Raw genomic sequence first — 26,153 nt, 5'->3', positions numbered from 1 at the left:
GTACAGGGAGTGGAAGGAGCAGGTGTCTGCCTTACCAGAGGGACAGTGGAGGTCACCATGATCACTCAGTATCCTATCCATTGCCTAGACCTCCCCACAAAGTCTTTTCACACAGCAGTTTGCAATTGAAAACTAAACAGATGTTTTAAAATGGACAAGGAGGTATGTGGGACCCTGAAAGATGGACCTTAGAGGACCACCCATCTTGCTAAGAGTTCCATGGTGTCTACTATAGGAAGGGAGGGTCCTGCAATGGGTTCAGATCTCCAGGACAAGAAAAGGCAAGGGTATGAGAGCTGAGCCCTGCAATGAAGGGTGATTGCAGAAAAGAAATGCTGACCTCCACTAGGAAACATTCTCTTGAGAACTTGGCTGGATGGGATTTTGAGCTGTCTCCTCCCCAAACTGTCTCCTCCTGGCTTCCTCACGAATATAGACCCCAGGTCTGCTTACCAAGAAGAAGATGCTCTGCTCCATGGTGAACTCTAGATCTTCTAAAGTGCTCTAAACCAGCTCTTGAAAACAGGTTCAGTCCACCACCTTCGCTGCCGCACGCTTTTCTGTGAGGCGCCCGAGTTAAATAGCTCACCTAGCGGTGTAGGCGGTGCAGCAGTTTGACTCACTACTTCCGCAGGCCAATCCCGCAGGCCAAATCCTGGGACTCCAGAGCCCGACTCCGGTTCTCCCCCCCTCTCCCTCTGCGCTCCCTGCACTTCCCCCGGGCTCGGGGCTGTCCCTTCGCCTGAGCAGGGCCCCAGAATGAATGGCTTCTTCCTGGGCGAGCTGTGCTGGCTCTTCTGCTGACTCTTCCACCCACACTGCCACACTGCTGCCAATGTGGCCTTGTTGCCGCCCGAACCCACCTACACAGTTCTGGCTCCCTAGGAGCGTGCGCCCATGCCCGCTGCGGCCCCCGCGTCCGCCCTGGCCGCGCACCCGGCTCGGGCCAAAAAGGTCGGGTCCCCGTGTGTGCACCTGAGCGATCGCGACAACTGGCAGTACTGGCAGCGCGAACTGGACGCAGTAGAGGTCTTCGTCTCGCTCACGGCCCCTGACAACCGGCTGGGCTGCATGTTTCTGCGCTGGGCGCCCTCCCGCCCCTACATGCTGCTCTTCTCGCACCGCAACGCCATGGACTTGGGCCAGTTGTGTAGCTTCTAAATCCCATGGGCTCGCGCATCAACTGCAACATCTTCTCTTATGACTATTCGGCCTGTGGTGTGAACTCCAGGCAAGCCCTCTGAAGAGATTCTCTACACCGACGCTGCATGGCAGGCGCTGTGCACCCGGTATCGGGTGAGTCCTGAGAATATTATCCTCTACGGACAGAGCATTGGCACCCCCATTAGAATATGTGACTTGGTGTAGGCCAATCACAGTGACTGCTGAAAAATGCACACAGAAATATTCAAGAGCTCATTGGTTGGTCACCAGATTTCCCACAAAGCTCTTTAACCTCTTCTGCTTCTTCCTTTAACTCTGTGGTTTGTGATTCTAAGATAGAAAGTGGTCGAGGCTCAGGAGCTACTGCAAACTTTCCCTTGTTCACTGAAGAAATAAGATTTTCCTGTAGATCTCATCCCAATTCCAGAAAAGGAGGGTGTGGGGAGAGGGTGACATGATAGTGCTCTGTCCAGCATCACAGGGTTCTGGAAATAGTCTGCTATTGTGATTTAGGATCTAGTAGTCCTTGCAGGCTATTCCATATCTACCTAGTTTCACACCCCACCCCCAAACTGTGTGAACTCCTTTTGTACTGGCACTTATGACCCCATATTATGGCATTATAATGGGGGTCGTTATCACCCCCATTGGTTAGTGAGAGCCTGAAAAGACAGCCAGCATTGACGTTGGCATTGGTTATAAATTCTGCACAGATCCCCAGGATTCAAACCTACCCTGCATCTCAAGATCTGCCTAACTGATGACTGCACTGGCCCCTAACCAGAATAGTGCCTGTGAGTGCAAGGGGGTGGGGGGAGGGAAATGGCCTCTGCATAGAAGAGTGGGAGTGGCTACTGGGGAAGCCACACCCCTGTGTTTCTGACCACACCATCTGACACTTTTCCACCTGTGACCCCAGTCATGCAGAGTACTCCCCTTCAGGCCGGTGCATACCATTGGGGTCCCAGGAGGAGGTCTGGGACTCACCAGTAACACTCCACAGGATCACACTAGCTGTAGTATTTCCTCACTGGCCAGTCCTGGAGGGGCCCTGGTTCAGGGAAGGCTAGGTGGACAATGTCCATTTGGTGAGCTTCCACAGGGACACAGAGATTAGGAACCCAGGGCTTCCTGGATATGGCAGGAGGGCCTAAGTCCTGGGAGTTGGAGTGAAAGAGAGCCAGGGGCAAGGAGCAGACTTTCCTACTGGACCAGAAGACCCTGCCTGGCTACTGACACCAGCCCTTTGTAGTCAGCATCTCTGAAGCAGGCAATGGCTGCTACTGTCTCAGCATGGACCAGAGCATCTCAGTCCTTAGATTTTTCATCCGCCCTGGCCACCCAGATCTGTTTCTTCATCCTTCCTTCAATTTCATGAGTTCACTTTGTAAAGGCGTCTTTCCCTGGACATTCCTTTCTCTGGTGTTTCCAGAAACATTTGGTCCCTGCAGACTCCTCTCCTGCCCCCAACTCAAGGGAGCCTCCATGCATGTCCTGGGCTCCCAGGAGCTGCTCTGCAGGCTGCAGGTGGGAGGCGGCTTCAGTCCCAGCCATGTCAGGATCTGTTCTTGGATCTGGTTGTGCAGCACGGGCTCCTCCACCTGATCGGGCTGCTCATATATGGAGTAGACACTGCTCATAGATGGAGTAGATGCTGCTCACAGATGGAGTAGATGTTGTGGTGGACCGACTCAAAGTGCTGGATCTGAAACCAGACGACAGCAGAATTGGTCAGCCTGCATGTGGCAGTGTGTCTTCTTCTATTTCTCTTTTAATTTGTCAAAGAGATGGTGGCTTCATTTACAAAGCGTTCACATGCTTGTTCCTTCTGCATATTGATTTGTATTAACCTTGATGTAATTTTTTCCTATTACCTGTCTCTTCATGATTCCCACAGTTGTACAGTTATTGCCCCCTCACTTGTTCCCCATCCTGACCATCCATTGGGTTTCCGTGTGGCCCTGAGGACGAGGGCTCTTCTTAGGTACAGGATCTGCTTCCTGTTCTGCATACTAGGATCTGTCACCCAGAAAGAGGTGCAGTGTTCCTCACCCCCTGACTGGTGATCTCTGAAGGGGAGCCTCACACATAAAATAATAAAAACAATACAGAGGGCCATCCAGGGAGGCACGGCCACCACACCTGAGGACCTGGGTTTGATCCCCGATATCCACAGAAAGGAAGAAGCCGGTCTCTTGAAATTAGTTCTGAGGCTGTCACCAGCCCTTGGTGGAATGCACTCACACACACTCGCTCCCCCCACCACAAACTAATCTCACACACAAACACTCAAACGAAAACAACAGAAGCGAAACCCACCAGGTTGTGCTCTAAATGTCCTTTTTTTTTTTTTTTTTATCTTTTCCGGAGCTGGGGACCGAACCCAGGGCCTTGTGCTTATAGGCAAGCACTCTACCACATGAGCTAAATCCCCAACCCCTCTAAATGTCCTTTTATGACAATTATGGGATAAAGAGTGGTGGGACCACATCCCCATCATCTCTCACCTCCCCACCCACCCCACCCCATCCTATATGCTAACAGTCAGGAGTAGTGTGGGCACAGAAAGGAGTCTGGCTGTAGCTGAGTGAAAAGGGCCAAGGAGTCCTCAGAAGGACGGCTTGTGGTAAAGAACTATCCTCAGGAATGAGCCCACAGCCTCTGCACCCCAGGCCAACCTGACAACAGTCTGCCCTGTCAGCCATACCCTCCCTGCCCTTCAGTTCTCTTGACTGTTGATTGACTATTGGTAAGGAGGACTTGGGACTGAGTAGACAAAGATCTGCAGACCCAGAGAGACTTCCCAACTGTCGCCTACATGTGTTTCCTTGCCCACATTAAGCAGTTTTCTTCAACTGCTTATTCTGTCTGTGTGAGTTCCAAATTGACCCCTGTCCGGGACCCCTTGAGTGAGACTCTGAGACAACAACTGATGCAATTGCAAGAGGAACTTAAATCCAACAAGTTAGGGTTGACTCCCTTGAGGGGAGGGGGGACCCTGAGCAGACTCTAATGGAGTTATACACCTTTCAAACAATTGGGGCAAACTGGTAACTAGGTGGGGAAACATAGGCAGGGTAATAATGGTGTTAGAAGAAGCTGGTAGTTGGTGGAACATTCTGGACTCTCAAGGGAGGTGCATGAGGTGGGGGGTCAGGGAGGGCGAATGGGGTCAAGTGGAGGTCAGTTGAAACTCAGTTGGTAGAAACTCACAGGTAACTTCTTTTGACAGTTACTCAAGGAATTAACTACTCCCCGGAAGGGAGGGGTCTGTGTGCTTGGAGATATGAGGGAGAACTTTCCCACTGGCCTTAGCTTGACCTCCACTCTGTCTGTCTGCCTGTCCCTTGCAGAGTTCTCTGCTGCTTTGGGTAACCCTTGAGATTTTGCCTGACTTCTTAGTCTGACTGGCAGAGGAAATAGACCTGATCAAGACGTTTTAAAGACAGTGTCAATATTAGGTTTGCTTTAAACTCTAGCGTCAACATCTCGAAGCTAAAAATGTGAAATTTTTTATTTTGGAAATTCTTTAAAAGTTTTGTGAGGGTGCACACACAGCACAGTGGCAGCAGGACAGTGGTTTCTCTAGTGAGGGGATGTGACTTCTCCATGCTGATTTAGGTTACCTCCTACCTATCTGCAACCAGGAAGAGAGAAAGGTAGAAAGAGGGGTAACCTCATCTCCTCCCCTCTATGTTGATCATCAGAACCTTTCTCCAATGTATGTTAAGCACCTGCACACCTCAGGGCAAGACTCACATCAGAGACTGCGTTTGTGTCCACAAGAGAAACTGCATCCCTTGCAGGGGCTCAGACACCACAACTCACCTCCAGCTTTTGGTTCACCTATTATGTTCTGATAGTAATGACCATAGAGAGAATGTCCCTGGCTAGGAGGTTTGACCACACCCTGACCATCAACCGCACCCATCTATAGTAACAGGCAAGAGTAGTGCGGGCATGGAAGTCAGTCTGGTGAGGGGAACTGAAAAATGCCGGATTCCATGCTTAAACTCCAGCACTCCACACGTGTTACAGATGATGTTCCTGATTCATTGCAGTTGGCTCTTTGTGCTGGGATCCCAGGCAGTTGGACAGCACAAAGCTGCAAGAGCTCAGCTGCTTTGGAGGATTTCCAGGTTACTGGGAATGGGTCTGTGCACTTGTTAAATACAGGGGAGAAAGGGGATCACCAGGAATGAGAGAGGATTAGAATCAGGACCCTAACTTGTGTACTTATGAGGGGAAGGCAGGAGCACAAAGTATAGAAAGTAGAGAGTGGGAGAGTCAGATTAGGAAAGGAACAGAAGGTATGGAGATGACTCATTCCAGGTGACTGACCTACAGGTCACTCTGCTCCCCTCCACTCTGCTCCACTCAACTCTAGTGCCCAACAGTGGGCCCGCTCCACTCTCCTGCCCTTCACTCTTCTCTTCCCCACTCTGCTCCCCTCCACTCTACTGCCCTCCACTCTGCCCCCTCTACTCTCCCACCCTCCACTCTGTTCCTAGCCACTCTACTTCCCTCCTCTCTGTGTCCTACTCTCTGACCTCCAGTCTTTCTCTTTGTGTCCCTTCTATTTCTTCTTATTGTCCAACTCCTCCCCCACAGACAAACAGAGCTCCCAGCACATTCAGGTGTCTTAAGAATTTATTCTGCATTTTCAGGACATGGAGTAGAGGACAATGACCATGTCTCTGATAAAAATGAGGGTTCCCTAGCCAGGCATCTTGGCACACACATTTAATCCTGGCACTCAGGATGCACAGGCAGGTGCCTCTGAATTTGAAGCCAGCCTGATCCACCCAGGGAGTCCAGGACAGCCAGGGAGAAAAACCCTGTTTTGGGAACCACCCCACCTTTGCTCCTCCTCAAAAAGGAAACTTTCCTGCATCTGAAGGCCATGTGATCTACCCGTGGCCCATGGACTGACACTGAGACCCATGATCCCTGAGGATGCTTGCCCCACCACTGCTTAATCACCCCTGACAGAGTTTTGCATTCAGCCCAGCAGTCATCTGCAGCCTCTGATGATTTTGTCCACAGCTGCTGGGGACTCTGTGGGGATCATTTAGTCTCTGTGTTCATCAGCAGGGCTGCTGTGTCCTTGGATTGGATCCTCTTCTTGCAGCCTCAGTAGTTCCAGCTCACGGGATGATCCTGGTTTTCCAATTCTCCCCTGAAAATCAGGAAGAAATTTGAATATTGTAAACAGTGAACATTTCCTGCAGAAGGATAGTATAAGATAGAATGATTTGCCCCATCCACAAGTGCAGCTTGTGCTTATATCAAGTGAGTTTTCAGTCCTTTGGGTGGACATTTTGGGGGTTGAGTAATTATTGACATAAATCTGACTGGTAAATTGGAAGACTCTAGAGTTTTGAATTTGCTGGGTTTCTGCTGATTGGTGACAGCTATCCACAGGGGGCACAAGGGTGGGAACATAAAAGCCATTCAGAGGCAGACAAATGGAACTGAAAAAGAAACATGGTTTGCAGATCCAAGGAGGAGGGGAAACTACATACTGGAGTGTAGCCAGCATTAGTTTGGATCGTGTTTTTAAATTTTTTACCTTAATTTTTCATTGGATAGTTTACGTATTTACATTTCAAATGTTAATCCATTTTCCACCCAAATCATTCCCCTCCCTCTCCTCCTGCTTCTGTGAAGGTGCTCAAACTCCAATCCACCCACTCCTACATCAACACCCTGGAATTTTTCTTCACAGGAACAAGGACTTCTCCTCCTAATGATGATAGGCAGTGCCATCCTTTGCTTCATAGGAGTCTTGGACCTCAGGACCCTCTATGTGTGCTTTTGAATTTGTGGTTTAGTCCCTGGGAGCTCTGGAGGGTGTAGGTCTGTTTGTTTCTTGTTGTTCTTCCTATGGGGCTGCAAAAACCTTCAGCTCCTTCAATCCTTTCTCTGACTCCTCCATTGACTCAGTACAATGGTTGGCTTCAGGCATCCTTCTCTGTGTCAGTAAGGCTCTGGCAGAGCCTCTCAGGAGACATACACATCAGGCTCCTGTCAGCGAGCATGTTTTGGCATCAGCAATAGTGATTGGGTTTGGTGTCTGATAAGGGATGGATCCCCAGGGCTGCAGACTCTGGATGACCTTTCCTTCAATCCCTGCTCCACTCTTTGTCCCTCTATTTCCTCCCATGAGTATTTTGTCCTCCTTCTAAGAAGGACTGAAGCATCCACATTTTAGTCTTCCTTCTTCTTAGATGACCTTAATTTTTAATCCAGTTCTTAGTATCTGTGTGACCTGGGACAAGCTGCTGAACAAAGTGCCTCATGGGCCTCTTCATCCGGCAGTGAAGTCCAGGGTCACAGCATCACAGCCCTAGTGCCTAGCAAACAGGAGCATCTGATAACCAATGCCAACCAAATGCCAGCAAGGACATCCTCCAGCTTGGTGGCTGTGAGAACTAAGTGAATAGTTTAAAAACACCTGTAGGACCATGGCATTTACTACTATCTACTCCAGCCTCCCAGGGAAGGACAATATTGCTTCTCCAGCAGAACCTGCTAATTTCAGAAAAAAAGGGTCCTCTGAGAATATAGAGAATTAGATGTGGCCCCCAACCTACCAGTTATATATATATATATATATATATAAATATATATATATGTTGTGTTGTGTGTGTGTGTGTGTGTGTGTGTGTGTGTGTGTGTGTGTGTGTAAATTTTCTCTAGCTTCAAGTCTTATATTGAATTCCATTGTAATTCTATACCCATTATCACAAAGAACCACCTCCTGTTTAACTTTCCTTATTCCCAACATTTTTTGGTAGTAGGAGCACTGGGAATTAAAGGAGTCCAACTTTATTTGAGGCAGTGCTCTACCACTGAGCTGTATCTGAAAACCCCTTTGACTATTTTGAGATTAAGGTGTCCCAAAGTTTCACAAACTGCCCTTGGCATCTTCCGTGCTCTGACCTTTCACACACACACACACACACACACACACACACACACACACACACACACACCCCGCAAGTAGCTGTGGTTAAAGACCTGTAGTAGCAGGCTCAGCTTCCTTCCTCGTTTCCACTGACCTTCTATGCTTGCATCATTAGATATAAAGTCTGTACCAACTACTCTTCTTCTCAAACCACACTTCAGCCTACTTACACACTATACTTTTAACACTTGGAAGACTAAGACAGGAGCATCAGAGTTCAAAGCCAGCCTGTTCCGAAGAGTTTGGGACCAACCCTGACCTACAAGAGCCTATCTGGAATTTTTAAAAGTACAATTAATGATATGAAACCAAAGAATTACTTTGGCAACCTCCGTAGAAAAGGTACATTAACTGTTCGTTCCTGTCATCCGATCTGAAACTAAAAATGTCAGGATCAGAAAACAAAACTCTGGTAACGTGAGTTCTTCTGTAGTCTTAGTCTCCTCTTGCGAACTAACAAGGCAGAACTTCCCTCATGACCTGTCCGAAAGTGCTCAGTAACACAGAGCTGGGAAAGGCGTAAACACCAAAGACTAATCCAGCAATAGCGCCTCCCAAAAACTGAAGCCCTGGCTGACCGCTTCTGGTGACGCTGGATTAGTCACTTTATTCTCCCTGAGGAATCCAAGGACAGAAGTAAACTGTGGCCTGGAATGCTGGGGATTGGACACTGATAGCGGGCAGAGGCGGGAGCTAGGACGCGCCTCCCTCCACAGTCAGCTTGGCCCGACAACTCCACCCTAGCCTGAGCTACGATGGTATGCGCCACATCCGGTCCCCGTTTCCCGCGCCGACTGCTGCGCGGGCCAGACCGCGGCCGGGAACCGGGCTTGGCGGGACTGGGCTCAGCGAGGGCCAGGCGGCATCGGGGCGCAAATGGTACCTCCTGTCCAAGTGTCTGGCTTGCTGCTTCTCTGGCTACCAGAGTCAGGCTCGCTTCTGCTTCCAGTGACTGCCACTGTGTCCTGGTCCCTTTCGCCACTGCGCGGTCCGTTCTGCCGCCGCTACAGCCGCTTCCAGAGGGACAAAAGTTACTGACTGGCAGATAGCACAAGTTGCCACGTGCCTGGTTGGTAATTATTATGTGCAACGCGTTCACATAAGATAAATCTTAAAAAACAAAAATATATATTTGAAAATAAGAAGGGGGCCTGGGCGACCTAACTTACTCTTGTAAGGACTCATTTCTAAGACAGTGACAAAATGCCTGAGAATTCAACTTGCAGTCAACTTTTCCACCCCACATCCCCTTCACCACCATTGCACACTGTCCTCAGCACGCCCCTGTTCCTTTCCTTTGTCTCCCTTATATGTGGAAGAAAATATAAGAGGGCTACCTACCCAGTACAGCCAGAGGGCTGCAGCTCCCCAAGACTCCTGTGCCAGCCACAATGGCTGCCTTCTCCCAAAGGGTAGGACTGGAAGGGACCAAAGAATTCTCAGCCTGAAGGAGAAATGTCCTAAGGGCAGAAAGAAAAATCAAGTTAGGAAAGCATCCCTTGATGCTTGATCCCGGAGAAGGAAGTTCTTAAAGCCAAGGCAGAGTACAGGGAAAGAAGGAGCAGGTGTCTGCTTTACCAGAGGGGACAGTGGAGAGCACCATGATCACTCAGTATCCTATCTATTGCATAGACCTCCCCACAAAGTCTTTCATACAGCAGTTTGCAATTGAAAACTAAACAGATGGCTTTTAAAATAGACAAGGAGGTACGTTGTGCCCTGAAAGATTGACCTTAGAGGATCACCCATCTTACTAAGAGTGCCCAAGGTATAGGAAGGGAGGGTCCTGCAATGCGGTTCAGATCTCCAGGACAAGAAAAGGCAAGGGTATGAGAGCTGAGCCCTGCTACTAAGGGTGATTGCAGAAAAGAAATGCTGGTCTCCACTAGGAAAATTTCACTTGAGAACTTGGCTGGATGGGACTTTGAGCTGTCCCCTCCCCAAACTGTCCTTTCCTGGCTTTCCCACCAATATAGCCCCCAGGTCTGCTTACCAAGAAGTAGATGCTCTGCTCCATGGAGAACACTAGATCTTCTAACATGCTCTAGACCAGCTCTTGAAAACAGGTTCCGTCCGTGACAGTCGCTCCCGCGTGCTTCTCCGTGGTGCGCGCGAGTTATGTAGCTTCACCTCGCTGGGAAGGCGGGGCGGAGTTTGACTCACCCCTCACGCGCCAGAGGTGGGGTCCTGGGACTCCTGGGCGGGCCTCGGGTTCGCCGCCCTCTCCCTCTGCGATCCCTGCACTTCCCTCCCGCCCGTGGCTGTCCGGTCGCCCAAGCCCGGCCGCAGGTGGACGGCTTCTTCCTGAGCGAGCTGTGCTGGCTCTTCTGCTGCCTTCTTGTCCCAGCCGCACCGCCGCCTAGCTGGACTTCTTGACACCCGAACCCACCTACACAGTTCTGGCTCCCGAAAGCGTGCGACCATGAGGGTGCAAATCCAGCAATAGCAGCCTGCAAACTGAAGCATCGTCTCTGGCTATCCCAGGCATGGTAGTCTCGTCTCAGTATCACTGACAACCGTCTGGGACAGAATGTTCCTGTGGTCGCCCTTTTTATCCCCTACATGCTGCTTTCTTAGGTGCCGCTCTGGGGACTTGGGCCTGTGGTGACAGCAGGCAGCACCGTGAGCTCGATCAACTGCAACCCTCTTCTCTTAGACTATTCCAGGCCTGTGCTGCCAGAACTCCCCGCCAGCCCTGAAGAGCTCAGAGCCCTCAACGCTGCCCATGGCCACGGCGCTGTGCACCAAATGGCGTGAATCCTGAGAACATTATCCTCTATGGACAGAGCATTGGCACTCTCCCCACTGTGGACCTGGCCTCGCGGTATGAGTGTGCAGCCACCATCCTCCATTCCCCTGTGATGTCTGGATTACGTGTTGCTTTTTCCGGATACCAGGAAAGCATACTGCCTTGATGCTTTCCCCAGCATTGACAAGATATCTAAAGCATTTCTCCTGGGTCATTCCCGGTACCGAGGATGAGGCGAGCTGAGGGGACAGACCTGGCGCTCGCCAGGCTCAGGCCCCTTCAGTTCCTGTCCTTCTATGCTTGTGTCATTAGATCGTTTGTACCCGGCTACTCTTCATTTCAAATTCAGGCCCTTACACCCTACTTTTTAACAAATGGAAGAAGACAGGGGCATCAGGCCCAATGTCAGCCTGTTCTGTAGATTTTGAGACCATAACGGACCCCAAAGCCCCTATTTGCCAGGCGAATTTCTAAAAAGTACAATTAAAGGGCGCGAAACCCCGGGGCGAAGGTCCAGACAACTCTCGCGAAAAGGGCATTATCCTATCATCCTGGCTCTGAAACTAAAAATGCAAGATCTAAACAAAACCCTGATAATGTGAGATCTTCTGAGGTCTTAGGTCTCCTCGTGGCTAACATGGCAGAAATCCGTTCTCATGTCTGTCTGCTACTGCTCAGGGAAGCAGAGGTTTGAAAAAGCCTCCGACCATAGCTAATCCCCTCCCATCGCTGCCCCTCCAACTAGGGCAGGCATTGAATGTCTATGGCGATGGTGCGCTGTCCCTTGCTGCTTCCTACAGACAAATCCGAGGACAGGACAACTGTGGCACTTTTTTTTATCGATATTTATGACATTTCAAATGCTTTCTCTGGGGACCTGTTTGTTAATTATCACATGCAACACGTTCACATGAAATAAATCTTAAAAAAACAAAAATATATGGCTGGAATATAACAAGAACTCAGGGCCTCAGGCGGCCCCCTTAGTCCCAGAACCCGGGCCAGGCGAACACAGGACAAAATGCGCGTGGGGTTCATCTGGGCCAACTTTTCCACCCCGACCTAGCCTTCACCACCATTGCACACTGTGCCCCGCCCGTCCCTTTCCTTGGCTCCCCTTAGATGTGGAACACAAGGTAAGGGGCTACCTACCCAGCCCAGCCAGAGCGACTGCAGGGGGTGGCAACACGGTGGGTGGGGCCACAATGGCGGCCTCTGCCAGGCCTAGGACTGGAGACTGGGGGCGCAGGGCTCAGGGGCCTGAAGGGCCCCTGTCCCGGGCAGAAAAGGTTCAAGGGGTGGCGGGGCTCCCTTGGGCGCTTCAGGCGGAAGTTCCAGACCAAGGCAGAGTCCAGGGCGGAAGGAAGGAAGGACCCGGTGCTGAGCTTTACCGAGACCCTGGCCAAGGGGCTGGGTGATCACTCAGTATCATATCCATTCACAGGGAAAGGACGTGGCAAGGCACATCGCGTTCTCTGCAATTGCAAAAATGCAGGGACCAGTTTTTAAAATAGACAGAGGTTTGCCTCCGCCTCCCGCGACTGCCACCGCGTCCCCCCCACGTTGCCCCTATGCCCTAGGGCTACATTGCAACCTGACTGGGCTCCGTGCAAGGCTGATTCAGATCTCTTCAGAAAAGAAAACAGTTACAGCCTGACATCGCAAATGCCCCTCGCACCTGTTTGGTGATTATCACATGCAACAAATTCACATGAAATAAATCTTAAAAAACAAAAATTCTATTTGAGATAACAAGGCTGGGCCTCGGACATTTTACTCTTGTAGGACTCATTTCCCAACACTGTCAAAATGCCTGGAATTCATCTTGAATATCAGACTTTTCCACCCTGCTTCACCACCATTACACACTGTGCTCTGCACACCCCTGTCCCTTTCCTTGTCTCCCTTAGATGTGGAAGACAAGGTAAGAGAGCTACCTACCCGGTACAGCCAGAGGACTGCAGCTCCCAACGCGCCTGTGCCAGTCACAATGGCTGCAGTCTCCCAAAGCCTAGGACTGGAAGAGGACCAAAGAATTCTCAGCCTGAAGGGAGAAATATCCTAAGGGCGGAAAGAAAAATCAAGAGTTAGGACAGCATCCCTTGCTTCTGCGGAGAAGGCCCTTCCCTAAAGCCAAAGGCAGAGTCCCTTCTCCTGAAGGGCCCCAGGAATGCAGGTGTCTGCCTTACCAGGGGACAGTGGAGGCTCTTCCGTGATCCTCAGTATCCGATATCCATTCATAGACCTCCCCAAGGACTTTCGCACAGCACTTTGCAACCCAAAACTAAAGACCCGGTTTTTAAAATAGACAGGAGGTATGTGGTACCCTGCATGATTGCCCTTAGAGGACCACCCACATTGTTATGGGTGTCCATGGAGTCTACTGTATAGGAAATGAGGGTCCTGCAAGGAGATTCAGATCTCCAGGACAAGAAAAGGCAAGGGTATGAGAGCTGAGCCCTGCTACTCAAGGGAGATTGCAGAAAAGAAATGCTGGTCTCCACTAGGAAACATTCACTTGAGTTCTTGGCTGAATGGGACTTTGACCTGTCTCCTCTCCAAACTGTCCTCTCCTGGCTTTCCCACCAATATAGACCTCAGGTCTGCTTACCAAGAAGAAGAGTCTCTGGTCCATGGTGAACTCTAGATCCTTCCAACCTGCTCTAGAAAAGCTCTAGAAAACAGGTCCCAGAGATCCCTGCAGATCACTTGTGCTGCACCAAGTGCTGTCTGTGACTGACTGTTTAGTGACTAATGTGACTCCAGCAGCCTTGATTTGTCACTCTCATTAGAATATGTGACTTGGTATAGGCTAATCACAGTGACTGCTGAAAAATGTGCATGGAAATATTCAAGAGTTCATCGGTTGGTCACCAGGTCTCTCACAAAGCTCTTTAACCTCTTCTGCTTCTTCCTCTAACATTGAGGTTTGTGGTTTTAAGATATGAAGTGGTAGAGGCTCAGGAGCCATTGCAAACTTTCCCTTGCTCAGTGAGTTGAGCTAGGGGTGGCATCCCTGGTGCTGAGTTGGGCAGGTATGCCACATTCTCCAGGGCATGACAATTTAGGTGGACAAGAATGACCCTCACCTCCAATCCTAAGAACTCACATAACCCTAGATCACCTTACAATGGCTTCAACAACAGTCATTTTTACTGTGATTGACTAATAACACCTTATGGTAAAGGCAGTGCCCTTGGTAAACATAGATCTTGGTCTCCAGTGACTGAATGAAAACTCCTACAGCTCTAGAGGAAAACATATATGAGCTGGAAGACAAGCTTAGTGGCTTAGTTGAGAAAGCACTTGTCACCAGTGCTATCCCTGAGACCAACACAGTGAAAGGAGAGAACCAGGTTCTCCAAGTTTCCCTTGAACCTTCTCATCTATGCTGCAGTGACAAGATGGCTGGAAACACATGCAAAAGGACAGACAGACAGACTGACTGACTGACTGACAGACACACACACTCACACACACACAAATGCACACATGCATGCATGTACGCACACATGCCCATGCACATACAGTAATGTAATAAAATTTAAAAGCCAGAGTTTGGGGTCTTATGGTAGGAAGGGAAAGAAGAAGAAGAAAGAGGAAGGAGATGAAGAAATAAGATTTTCCTGTAGGTCTCTTCTCAATTCCAGATTAAGAAAGGTGTGGAGAGAGGGCGACTTGCCAGTGCTCTGTCCAGCATCACAGGGTCTGGACAAGTCTGCTGTTGAGGTCTGGGATGGGGTCATCATCTGCTAGCAGGCTCTTCCCCATCCCTAGTCTTCACACCCCCCCACTTCCTGTGGTGAAGTCCTTCTGCACTGACACTCATGACAAGTTGGCTGTTATCACCCCCCCCCCATTGGATAGTGAGATCCTGAAAAAGCAGCCAGCTTCGTCGCAGCTGGCATTGGTTATAAAGTCTGCACAGATCCTCAGGAATCAAACAAGCATCTGATCTAACTGGTGGCTCCCCCCTTCCCTAACCAGAATAGCTACTGTGAGTGCAAGGGGAAGGAAAATGGCCTCTTCAGGAGAAGAAGGAGTTGGTTACTGAGAAGCCATGCCCCTGCATTTCTGATCACACCATCCGACCCTTTTCCACCTGTGTCCCCCCCACCCAGTCAAGTGTAGTGCAGTCCCTTCAGGTCAGTGCATTCCCCTCAGGGTCCCAGGAGGGGGGGCCTCACCCCTTACAGTCCACAAGATCACACTCACTGTGGTGTTTCCTCACTGCACAGTCCTGGCCTGTCCTGGAGGAGCCCTGGTTCTTATTGGAAGGCCAGGTGGACACCACCCATTTCCTGAGCTTCCACAGGTACACAGAGATTTGGAACCAGAGCTTCCTGGCTACAGCAGTTGGGGCCTGAGTACTGGGACCTGGAGATAAAGAGAGCCAAAGGCATGGAGCAGACTTTCCTACTGGACCTGAAGACCCTGCTTGGCTCCTGAGAACAGCCCCTGGTAGTCAGCAGCTCAGCAGCAGGCAATGGCTGGTTCTGGCTCAGCATGGACCAGAGCATCTCAGTCCTTAGTTTTTTCATTTCACCCTGGGCACCCAGCTCTATTCCTTCATCTTTCCTTCCAATTTTGTGAGTTCACTTTGTAAAGGCATCTTTCCCTGGACATTCCCGTCTCTGGTATTTCCAGAAACACTCAGTCTCTGCAGTGTGTTTGAACCCCGGTGCACACCAGTGCATAATACGTACATAGAAAAGACATTCCGTTCAAGGACAGAGTGGGGTGGGGGTGGGGTGGGGTTACCCTTCTTTTCAACCTTCTGTCTGTCCTGGTTCCAGATGGGTGGGAAGGTAACCAAATAAGCACTGGGAAGTCAGTTCAGCCAACAGAGAAACCACTGTCCCTCCATATGGCTTTTAAAGAACTCAGAAAATAAAATAAAACACAGCTTTAGCATCGAGATACTGACTCTAGAGTTTAAAGTTCACCTTTGGTATTGACTGGCTTTGTATCAATGAGCGAAACCCTGCATTCCTTGGAGGAGCTCAGACCTCCTCCCTGATCCCCAGCTTTCACTCCACCTGTCACTTCCTGACACCAAGGAACACAGGGTGACCCTGGCTAGGAGGTGTGGCCACCCACTTTATTAAGGGTGCCCATGGTGTCCTCAGTATAGGAAGTGAGTGTGCTGCAGTGACCAGGTTGCTGTGCACTGAATAGATCCGCTGTAATCAAAGGTGTCCTGCATTTCTAGAGATGCCTGATGGCGCCCTGCAGGCTTCTCCTGCTGTTGGTGGCTCGGACCCTGACCGGCAAGGTGAGTGTAGTGTGGGGCGGGAAAGGGCCTCTGCGTGGGGTGGGGGGGAGGCACCAGGATAGCTGCTTCCTCAACTTGCCCACCAGACTCTCTGCCCTTTCTCTGGTGTCCTGAGCTTTGCAACCTGCCCTCCTCCAGCCCGCGTCCCCGCCTGGGGTTTCCCCGCCCGCCCCCAGGTTCCTTGTTTTGATATCCATCACCTTGTCCCAGACCCAGGGGAGCCAGGACCCGACACGACCACTTTCACTTTCAGTTGAGAGGAGATTCCACGCTGCAGGGAGGAATGAGGTCCGGGTATTGGGGAGCCCACAGAGTGTCAAGAATGAAGACATCTTAGGAGTGGACCTGATGTGGGGTCGGATGATCCAGCCCCTCCCACTATGAACCTGAGAGGACATGTGACCCAGGTAAGGTTCCTGGGACCTGCAGGGACCTAGGACCAGGGACCCACTTTCAACTTCCTAGGGAGGAATGAGCATCGCCTGGCTGTGATGAATACCTCCTCCTGTGTAACACAGTGATGTTGGTCGCCCTAAATGAATACCTGAAAACGTGGTTGGTAGCGTGGTTACCACTACCTTATGTAAGTGGGAGCAGGATGCTGCCCAGAGAGGCAGAAGGCCTACCTGAAGTGCTTAGAGCAGCTATGTAGACTCCTCCTCCAGGAAGGAGACCCTGCAGCGCCCCAGTATGGAGGCCTCAGGCAACCACTGGGGCTCATTCCAGAGAAAGAAGAAAATATCAGCTGTAATAGTGCCCGTCTCATCTTGTTTTTAAGTTTTTAAACATTATTACAAAAAAACTTGGCAAAAGAATCAGATAAGGAAATTAACCAGATCAAAGTATTCATTTTGACATCACGGAGACTCACCCAAGGTCTCTGCTGCATTTTGAGGGCTTTTCGTTTTTTGTTTTTGCTTTTGTTTTATAGCAAACTTTTATTTAAATCTTACACAAGTCAGGCTTTCTAAAAAGCCAACATAATTGAAATTTTGGGTTCTTCCTCTAAAGCCTGCAGTACCCAAAGCTTCAACAGTTAATTTAAAAATAAACAAAAGAAAACAACAGAACCTTGCAACAGATCCTGATGCAATACAAAAAATAAAAAAATAAATTAATAGAAGAAAAACTAAATGAGCTTAAGCTTTACAAAAGTTATTTTAGCTCAAAGGCTACAAAGTCAAAATTATCTTAATTCTACAAATTCTTCACACCAGCGTTTCAGAACCTCATCTTTTTCTCATTAACTTTGGCCACAAATCAAATTCCCTTTCCAGGAAATGCTCTTGAAGAGCACCAACTCAAGAGGAAATGCCTAAGTGAGTAGAAAATCGTCCAGTTATAGTGTGCAAAGAACGTACAGTAATCTCTGGAACCTGATCCGGACCTTGAACGAGATCTAGAACGGGATCTTGAAGCCGTTCGGAGTGGACATGGATGGAGCCTTTGAGGGTGGAGCAGGGAGAGGGGAATGAGTCTGGCTCCGGGATTTGGATTTTGACTACAAGTCCTTTTCCATTTTCTTTGGGGGACCAAGAACGTGACCTACTTCGTGGCTTCCCACACTTATCCTTAGATCTGCTTCCTGAGTGCGAATGGGAACCCGGATCAGACTTAAGCTTAGATTTGACATTTGCTCGGAGACCTAGATCGGAGCGACTTTTTGAGGTACTTCAAGATCTACAGCAGCTGCTTCTGCGACGCCTACTCAAGAGATCTTCTTCTAGACCGTGATCTACTTCCAGAGTCAGAGCGCCTATGACTTGTTCGTGGCTTATTGAAGGTAGAATTTCTGCCATTTATTTCTTTGCCATCCGGTTTATCCAACGCACGCTTCCTGTCAGAGTAGGGTCTAAATTGGATTGCACCCTCATTTGTTCGTTCTTTGTGAGCATCTGCAGAAGTCACCTCTCCTGCTTGCCCCATGAAATCCTTCAAGTCTTGCCAACTGCGACGACTAGACAGATTTTCGACAATAAGTCTGTATTCTGTACGAATAGCTGTTCCATATGTGCCTCTGCCAGAAGTTCTCCGAATGCTGTGTCCAACTCTACCACAGCGGATTCTGTAGCCGTAGCCATCACTGGGCGCGGGCCCTGGGCGCTCTCTACCATCATGAACCGGCCGCACAGCTCCTTGCTGTTCAGCTCTTCCGCATCACGGGAGTCCCCGATGATGAAACTCCATGAAACCGTACCGGTTTTCTAGGTCGATTTCCAGGAGGCGCTGAAAAAGCACTGGGTGTCCTTTTTGCGGACGTTGTGGCTCAGGCGTCCTATATACACGTGCAGCACTGCCGTGGGGGTGTTCTCCCGGAGGCTAGATGTGGTGAGGCGGCGGGCGGCGGGGCAGGGCGGCGATGTGGGGACGGCGGGAAGGCCAGAACAGGCACCTCACACAGCAGCTGTGCCTAGTCCGCCACACAATGGTCTTGAGTTTTCTTTTGTGCAAGATAAAGGGTGAGAATCTAAAGTTCATCTTCTCGGGTGTAATTCTATGTCCTATGTCGCGGCGTCATCTTTGACACTCTAATGTGTGTTCTTTGTTGAAACTTGATCATGCATAGTTTTGACCAGTTCCTTCCCAGGACCTCTATCCTATGCCTTTGATTTTCCTGTCTATTTTATGCCAGTTCCAGGCTGTTCTGGTCACTACAGCTCTGCGGTATAATCTGAGGTCGGGATTGCAACACCTCCACTTCTTATTCGTAGCCTTTTGTATTTTTTCTAAACCTATGTAATGAATTAGAATTTTGATAGCGGTGCATTAGATCTGTAGGTTAATTTTGGTAGAACGGCCATTTTCACAATCTTAACTCTGGTAGTGCAGTAGCATTGGCTTTCTGTCCAGAGGCCCTCTGTTGTGAGGTTTTCATTGTAGAGGTCTCCCATTTCCTTGGTTAGATAGAGCACTAAGTGCTTAATTCTTAGGGGGGGGGTTGTTACATAGAATGGCATGTTTTTCCTAACGTCCTTCCCTGAGAGTGCACTGTTGTATAAATGAAAGCTGCTTTCTAATATGGAATTTTGTATCCCGAAACATGAAGGGTTTATTAGGTCCAAGAGTTTCCCTGTGGGCTCAACTGGGACTTTCAAGTTAAAGAATTGGTGTCTGGAATAAGAGATCATGTGACTTCTTTCTTTCCTATTTTAATGCTTTTCATTTTGTCTAATTGAGATAGCTGAGATTTCAGATAAGGGAGGTGAGTGTGGGCAGTCTCCTCTCTTCCTGATCTTAGAGGACACACTGGTTGTCCTTCTCTCCATTTCACACAATGGTCCATCCCTCTCCCTCTCCCTCTTGCCTATGCGGGGGGAGGAGAATCTGGGTTTCTTCACCCATTAGCCGAGATCAGCTCAGCCTTCTCTCAGAACAGCTCAGTGAAAGGAGGGGTCCAGCAGGCTCTCACACACACTCCAGCGTCTGCTGTGGAGTCCAGAGCCTCCTCCGCGGCAGTACACAAACAAAAGCAGTGATTTACATCGCCCTAAACGAAGACCTGAAAACGTGACGATCGCGGACACTGCAGCACAGATAGAAATACAGGGCCTCCTTGGAGAGCACGTGCGTGGAGTGGCTCCTCAGATACCAGGAGCACAGGAAGGAGACGCTGCTGCGCTGGGGGTGGGGGGGAGGACCGGACTCGGGCTTCTCCTCCCTGTGCCCTCGGGTGGGGCTCACTCCAGAGGAAGAAGAAACTTTCAGCTGGGGTAATTTTGGTACAAATTGAAACCTAAGTATTTCTTCCCATATAGAAAACTGTGTCACAGAATCATTTTGTGGTATGCGCTTATCCTCCCGCCCCCACCCCCAATGTGAATCTTGCACTCTTTGTGGAATACTGAGGATGCATATCTTGACATGTCATGGCCTGGATGTCTACCCCATGCCTGTGATTTCCTGTCTATTCTCTCCCAGTTCCAGGCTGTCCCTGCCACTACAGCTCTGTGGTGTAATTTTGAGGCTGGGATGGAAACGTCTCTCCAGTTCTTAGTCCTTAAGATTGTTTCCAGAGTTGTTCATTTCCAGCAACCGTCGTTCAGATTTTTTCTGAACCTATCAAATAAATCAAATTTTTTTTATTTGTAAAAAAAAAAAAGAAAAAAAAAAGGATGAGGTGCATGAATCTGGGAGTTTGATAGTCAGATTAATTTTTTTGCTCATGGCCCTTTCACGGTATTTTGATACTCTGGCAGTCAAGAGCATGGGTTTTCACAGTCCAGCGTCTAACATTGTCTTCTCCGATTTCCTTTTTCAGTATCTTGAAGTTTTCATTGTGGAGTTCTCTCATTTCCTAGGATACACAGGTCCCTATAAACCTAATTTTGTATCCAGCTATAATAGGTGTTTATTAGGCCTGAATGTTTCCTAGAGGACTCCACACGGTCTTTAGGAATCCTATCTTCTGAAATCAGAGATCATTTGACTGCTTCCTTTCCCTTTCATGCCTCCCTCTTGTCTAATTGAAATAGCTAAGGCGTTTGAGCACCATATCAAGGAAGAGAGGGAGAGTGGACACTCCTTTCTTATACCTGATCTTACCAGAAATACTTGGTGTCTCTTCATTTGACAGCAGCTTCCAGCCTTTTGCTCTCTCTCTTCAATATAGGAGGGGGAGAGCACTCCTGTGTTTCCTGACTGTATCAGAGCCTGGCTCTCCCAAGGGAGCACCTTTGTCTCTGGACGGTTCAGAGTCTCCTCAGGATGAAGACAGGGTTCCTGAAAGAACAGGAAGCTGCTCCCTTGAATCTGCAGTCCCTTTGAGCTATGGCTTCCCTCAGGCCTTCTTTTCTGCCCATACCCAACCTCTATGAAGTCTGACATCAGTGATGCTGAATCTCTGAGCCCCACACAGACAAAAGCAGGGGTCCATTTTTTCCTTTTGAGACACATAGCTGATCCTGGGCCCAAGGTCTAGAATTTCCAGAACTCCATATCTGACCTAGTGGGGGAAATTGACCTTTGCTCCAGTCCTTTCCTTCCCAGGTGGTGTCACAGGCACATCTGGGGTTCCCAGGAAGAACACAAGATGCCCAAATTTCCAATTCTTCTCCTCAGATCCTCCAAAGGCACTTGTGACCCATCACCCCTGTCCTGAAGGTGATGTCACCCTGAGGTGCTGAGCCCTGGGCTTCTACCCTGCTGACACCACCCTGACCTGGCAGTTGAATGGGGAGGACCTGACCCAGGACATGGAGCTTGTGGAGACCAGGCCTGCAGGGGATGGAACCTTCCAGAAGTGGGCATCTGTGGTGGTGCCTCTTGGGAAGGAGCAGAAGTACACATGCCGTGTGGAGCATGAGGGGCTGCCTGAGCCCCTTACCCAGAGATGGGGGAAGGAGGTTGTGGGTGCAGAGTTGGGGTCAGGAAAAAGCTGGAGCCTTCTGCAGACCCTGATCTGGTCAGGGCTGAGAGCTGGGGTCATCGTGTTTCTCCCTTTCCCTTCATGTCCTTACCCTCCCCTCCTCAGAGCCTCCTCAGTCCAGTATGCCCGCTGGGACCATTGTTGGTGCTGTCCTTGGAGCTATGGTCATCATAGATTTTCTGATCAGGGGTGTTATGATGTGGATGAGAATAACAAAGGTTGGAAGAGTCTGTGTCTGGCTTGTTATTGTTTTTGTTTTTTTTTTTGTTTGTTTTTTTTCTCTCCTTTAAGAATGGTTCCTTTGGGCTGGAGAGATGGCTCAGTGCTTCAAGAGCACTGACTGCTCTTCCAGAGGTCCTGAGTTCAAATCCCAGCAACCACATGGTGGCTCAAAACTGTCTGTAATGGGATCTGCTGCCCTCTTCTGATGTGTCTGAGACAGCTACAGTGCGCTTATATATAATAAATAAATCTCTCTTTTTTAAAGAATGGTTCTTTATGTAAAGCAATATGCATACCCATCTGTGTCCTGCCCGTCTCTGCGTCTGTTTGCAGACACTCAGGTTACAGTGAAAGACAGATCCATAATGGTGATGGGGAGGGCTCTGCACATGATTCTTGATGGTCAAGGGTCAGAGGATAAGCCTCATGCTAAACACTACAGCTCTCCAGGCTGGACTTGATTTGTGCCCTGCATATCTTCCTTCCTGGTGACTTCTGAAACTTCCCTGGTCTGAAGTCATAGTTCTGGAAATGTCCTAAGGGTTGTTCCTCCAGGCCACTCATCAGTCTCCAGAGTGTGCCTTGTTACTTCTACTGCAGGCAGGGACAGTTCCTGATTGTCTCTGGAGACTTGAAAGGGTGACACCTAGAGGCCAAGGATTAGGACTGAGGCAAACAGGAGAGGACTGGGTCCCTGGGCATCTCAAAGTTTGGATGCAAGGTGAGCCTTTGAGATGTATTCATACTGACTGTGCTGACTCCTGTTTTTCATCTTGGGACAGCTGCCTGGTGGAATCCAGTGACAAGTTCTGACTTCTAAACGGTGGATTCTCTTTGGACATCAATGTCTGGGGGGTTTATGCTTTTGGCTGTGCACACAATGGGGAAATCTGAAGAGCCTAGCCCACCCCTGTACTCCAGGACCCTGTCTGTGCACTGCCTGTCTTCTCTTGCATAGCCAACCTGAGACAGTAGAAGACATCTGCATCCAGTCAGCGCCATGTTGCCCTGGGCTGCAGCTCCTCACTTCCACACAGAAATAAGGATCTGAGTGTACACTCCTTGACCTGATTCGTTCACTGGTGGGGAAGTTACTGGATTGAGAACACTCAGAGTATTGTGAAGGAAATAAATGGCAGATGGAGAACCTTCTGGAATCTGTGTTTCCTGTGTTGAGTGTTAGCTGGACAGGAGTCCTCTGTGGCATCTGCATGTGTATGGGGCTCTGGCAGGTGGATCTCAGTCCATGTGCACTTCCTTGCTGTTCTGGCCATTCCTCTTATATCTCCTTGGTACTTGGCACTTAATAGAGCCACTGGCTGACAGACTCTGATCCTAGGAAGGGGGGAATGGCGTGAACCTTGTTCTGTGACAAGGGTTATGAGCCCTCAAGCCTGTACCAGGCCTCCCTATGTAGTTGGGATGCTGACATTAGCAGTGAAGAATTTGTTGGGCAGTGGTGGGGGAACACCTTTAATCCCAGCACTCAGGAGGCAGGCAGGAAAATCACTGAGTTCCAGGTCACCCTGCTGTAGGACACTCATGGCTACACAGAGAAACCCTATCTTGATAATTTGGTCCCTGGGAGCCTGGAATTTCTGGGACCAGCCTGACCATGCTGCTCCTTGGCAAAATGTGGATGAATGGACTTTGAATTGGAAGACCATTTAAATGCATGAAGCAGGGCCTAAGCAGCCATGCTAGTAGGGCCATGAGAGACAGAGCTGAGGGCACTGTAGGGGCCCAGGTAAAGAAGTTTCAGAGGGGAAGAATATTAGTAAGTGGCCTAGAGACAATTCTTCTAATATTTTGGAGAAGAATGTAGCTGCTTTCTGCAACTGAGCAGATAAAAACTGCCTCAGATTATACCTGAGGGTTTGGATTAATGGTGTTGGCAGAAGAGACTTCATGAGAGTCTAGTATTACCTGTGTTGCTTGGTTTTTCATGGCCACACTCATGCAGGTGTAAGGGAAAGGAGAAAGCTACATGAGGAACAACACAAGATGTGCAGTGGGAGGAGAGAAGGAACAGCATGAAGTGCATTGGAGCTAAGTCCAGTGCTCAGAGAAATAAAATTTACAGGAAAGGGTGGTGCTAAGTGGAAGACAGGGACAAGCCCCCCACTGCAAAGTTTCCAACCTGTGAAAGGGAATTAAAGAAAACCTTAAGCAGAGAAGGAAACCACCAAAACCACACAGATGGTCAGGATGTAAAGAAGTGAGGGGCAACATTCCAGCCCCAGCAAGCAGCAGAACTTGGCGCCTTTCTTCTGGCTTTTGCAATCTCTCTCCCTTCGCTTGTCCAGAGGGTCCCTCCATGGAGAAGCAGAGAGGCCATTGAGCAAGCCTGGAAGAGTGAATCCTTGATTTCGATGGAGAACCCAACTTTGGGAGATGTCAGAGTCTCCAGGTTTTCCCAAGGAAAGCTGCTAACAGGTGTGAACCAGCCAGAGAGAGAGAGAGAGAGAGAGAGAGAGAGAGAGAGAGAGAGAGAGAGAGAGAGAGAGAAGTGTGGTGCAGCCAACAGAGCTGGCAGGAGTTGGGATCTGAAGAGAGCTTTGGCATCAGACATGGGGATGTAGGCTGCAGTTTGACCAGCTGGATTTTAGTCTGTGATCCAGCATTTCCTCACTTTGCACCATTTTTCCTTTTGAAACAGAAATGTGCATCCTGTGCCATTGTATATATGAACTATGTGACCCACTTTTTTTTATTTTCTTTATAGAGGGGTTGCAGCGAAGAGATTGCCTTGAGTCTCAGAAGAGACTGTAAACTTTGAACTAACCACAGTGTTGAGACTGTCGGACTCTGGGAACTTTCAAAGTTGGACTCAATGTCTTTTGTTATTATGATATGGCTACAATACTATAGGGACAGGTCACAGGAGGAAGAGGGGGGTGTTTGCGGGGTGGGTCTCGCCACTCACAGCCTCATGCTCACCCTGGCTGAGGCCTTTCTCCATCATCATCTCCCGGCCCGGCCTCGGGGGAGCCAGATACAAGGAAGTCCGCTACTCTACTCTTAAAAAAAAAAAAATGGAGGAAAGAAAAACTGAGATTGAGAGCTCACTAGGAGTTGAGTTTGATGCAGCCCTGGAAAGCCAACAACCACCCTGGCAGGGAGATATTTGATGCAGTCAGGGCTCTCCACAGAGCTCTGAGGTTGAACTGTGGAGAGACAAGCTTTGCCTCAAATTCTCTGCTTACAGTTCTGTGCCTTCTCATTGCAGCCATCACCCAGGGTGCAGGCAGCAGAGCTTCGACCAGATGCAGAGCTCAAAGTCTCAGGAACCCCGCTCTTCCTGGCTCTTGAAGACTCATAGCTCAGCCTCCCAGGGTGCTTGGGCAGACATCACCTGCATCTGAACTGCCACCTTGTATTCCAGATGCAGGAGCTGTCAAGGCAGTCACACGAGGCCCTGAGAACCACACCTGCTGATGGGGCTTCAGCCTGGCCTACATCTTGCTGAGCCAGCACCTCATGGCCAGAGAGGATCATGAACACTTAGCACTGCCTGCTGTACCAAAAAATTCAAAAGAATCACAAGTACAGTCTAGAGGATCTGAGGGTCTCCTAGTGCCTGGTTTGCATAAAACAGGGGACCCTTCTTGCAGTTCCTTGGATTCAGTTTTCTGTAGACCTTGGGGACCATGACCATCTGGTCAGAACCTGTACTGAGCACACCCTTGGACCAAGACTCCTACCAAAGAGTGCCAGGTAGGTAGGGAGGAAAATGGCCTCTGCGGGAAAGTGGGGGCGGGGGGGGGACAACTAGTCCTTTCTAGGCCTGGGTCCCTACAATTTACCAAGTGAAAAGAGATATCCTGGGACACCTGGTAGCACCACAGACATATTTTGCACCTACACAGCTGAAGGCCACAAGCCTTGTGTCCACATACAGTCCACCTAGTGCTAATGAGGTCTGAAGGATGTCTGAGTCTCACCAGTGTATCCAGCCGCAGGAGCTGGTTCTGGATACCCAGGAGTCCAGAAGACTCTGATGCCTGTAGCTGTCCTAGAAAAGAATAAGGACTCAGAAGCTGAGGTCAAATTTGTCGGCAGAGAGGACCGACCTCCCTTCCTCTTGATCCTTGGCTCATCCAACACCCAGGTCTCCATGACCCCAGGTGCCAGGGTGAAGACACACCTTGCTTGCTCTGGATGCTGTGGCCCATAGTGCTGCTCCTGGAGCTGGCTGCAGGCCAGGAGTGAAATGTGCCCCCTGTTGGTGTTGACCACAGTGATTTCCTGATGGTAAAAGTAGAGCTGTTGTAGGAGGAAGGTTATGGCCTTTTCCCCACTTTGCAGACAGTCAGGGACAGTGCCTGACAACTTAGTCACCTCAGCCCCTGACAAAGGGACATGGGCTTCTCTGTCTCTCCTGTGTATCAACACTGCTGCCTCCTGC

At 49.6% G+C, this 26,153-nt stretch overlaps 2 pseudogenes; one reads left to right on the top strand and one right to left on the bottom strand.

The window, feature by feature from the left end:
- The first annotated feature begins 897 nt into the window (after window positions 1-897).
- Window positions 898-11,116, top strand: LOC116887599 (annotated as a pseudogene).
- Window positions 11,117-15,066: 3,950 nt separating this feature from the next.
- Window positions 15,067-25,920, bottom strand: LOC116887598 (annotated as a pseudogene).
- Between the last annotated feature and the right edge of the window lie 233 nt (window positions 25,921-26,153).

Source organism: Rattus rattus, chromosome 18, assembly GCF_011064425.1.
Source record: "Rattus rattus isolate New Zealand chromosome 18, Rrattus_CSIRO_v1, whole genome shotgun sequence".
In the NCBI taxonomy this organism is placed as follows: domain Eukaryota; kingdom Metazoa; phylum Chordata; class Mammalia; order Rodentia; family Muridae; genus Rattus; species Rattus rattus.
The sequence above is the reverse complement of the archived record's forward strand: the minus strand, read 5'-3'. Positions and strand labels throughout refer to the sequence as shown.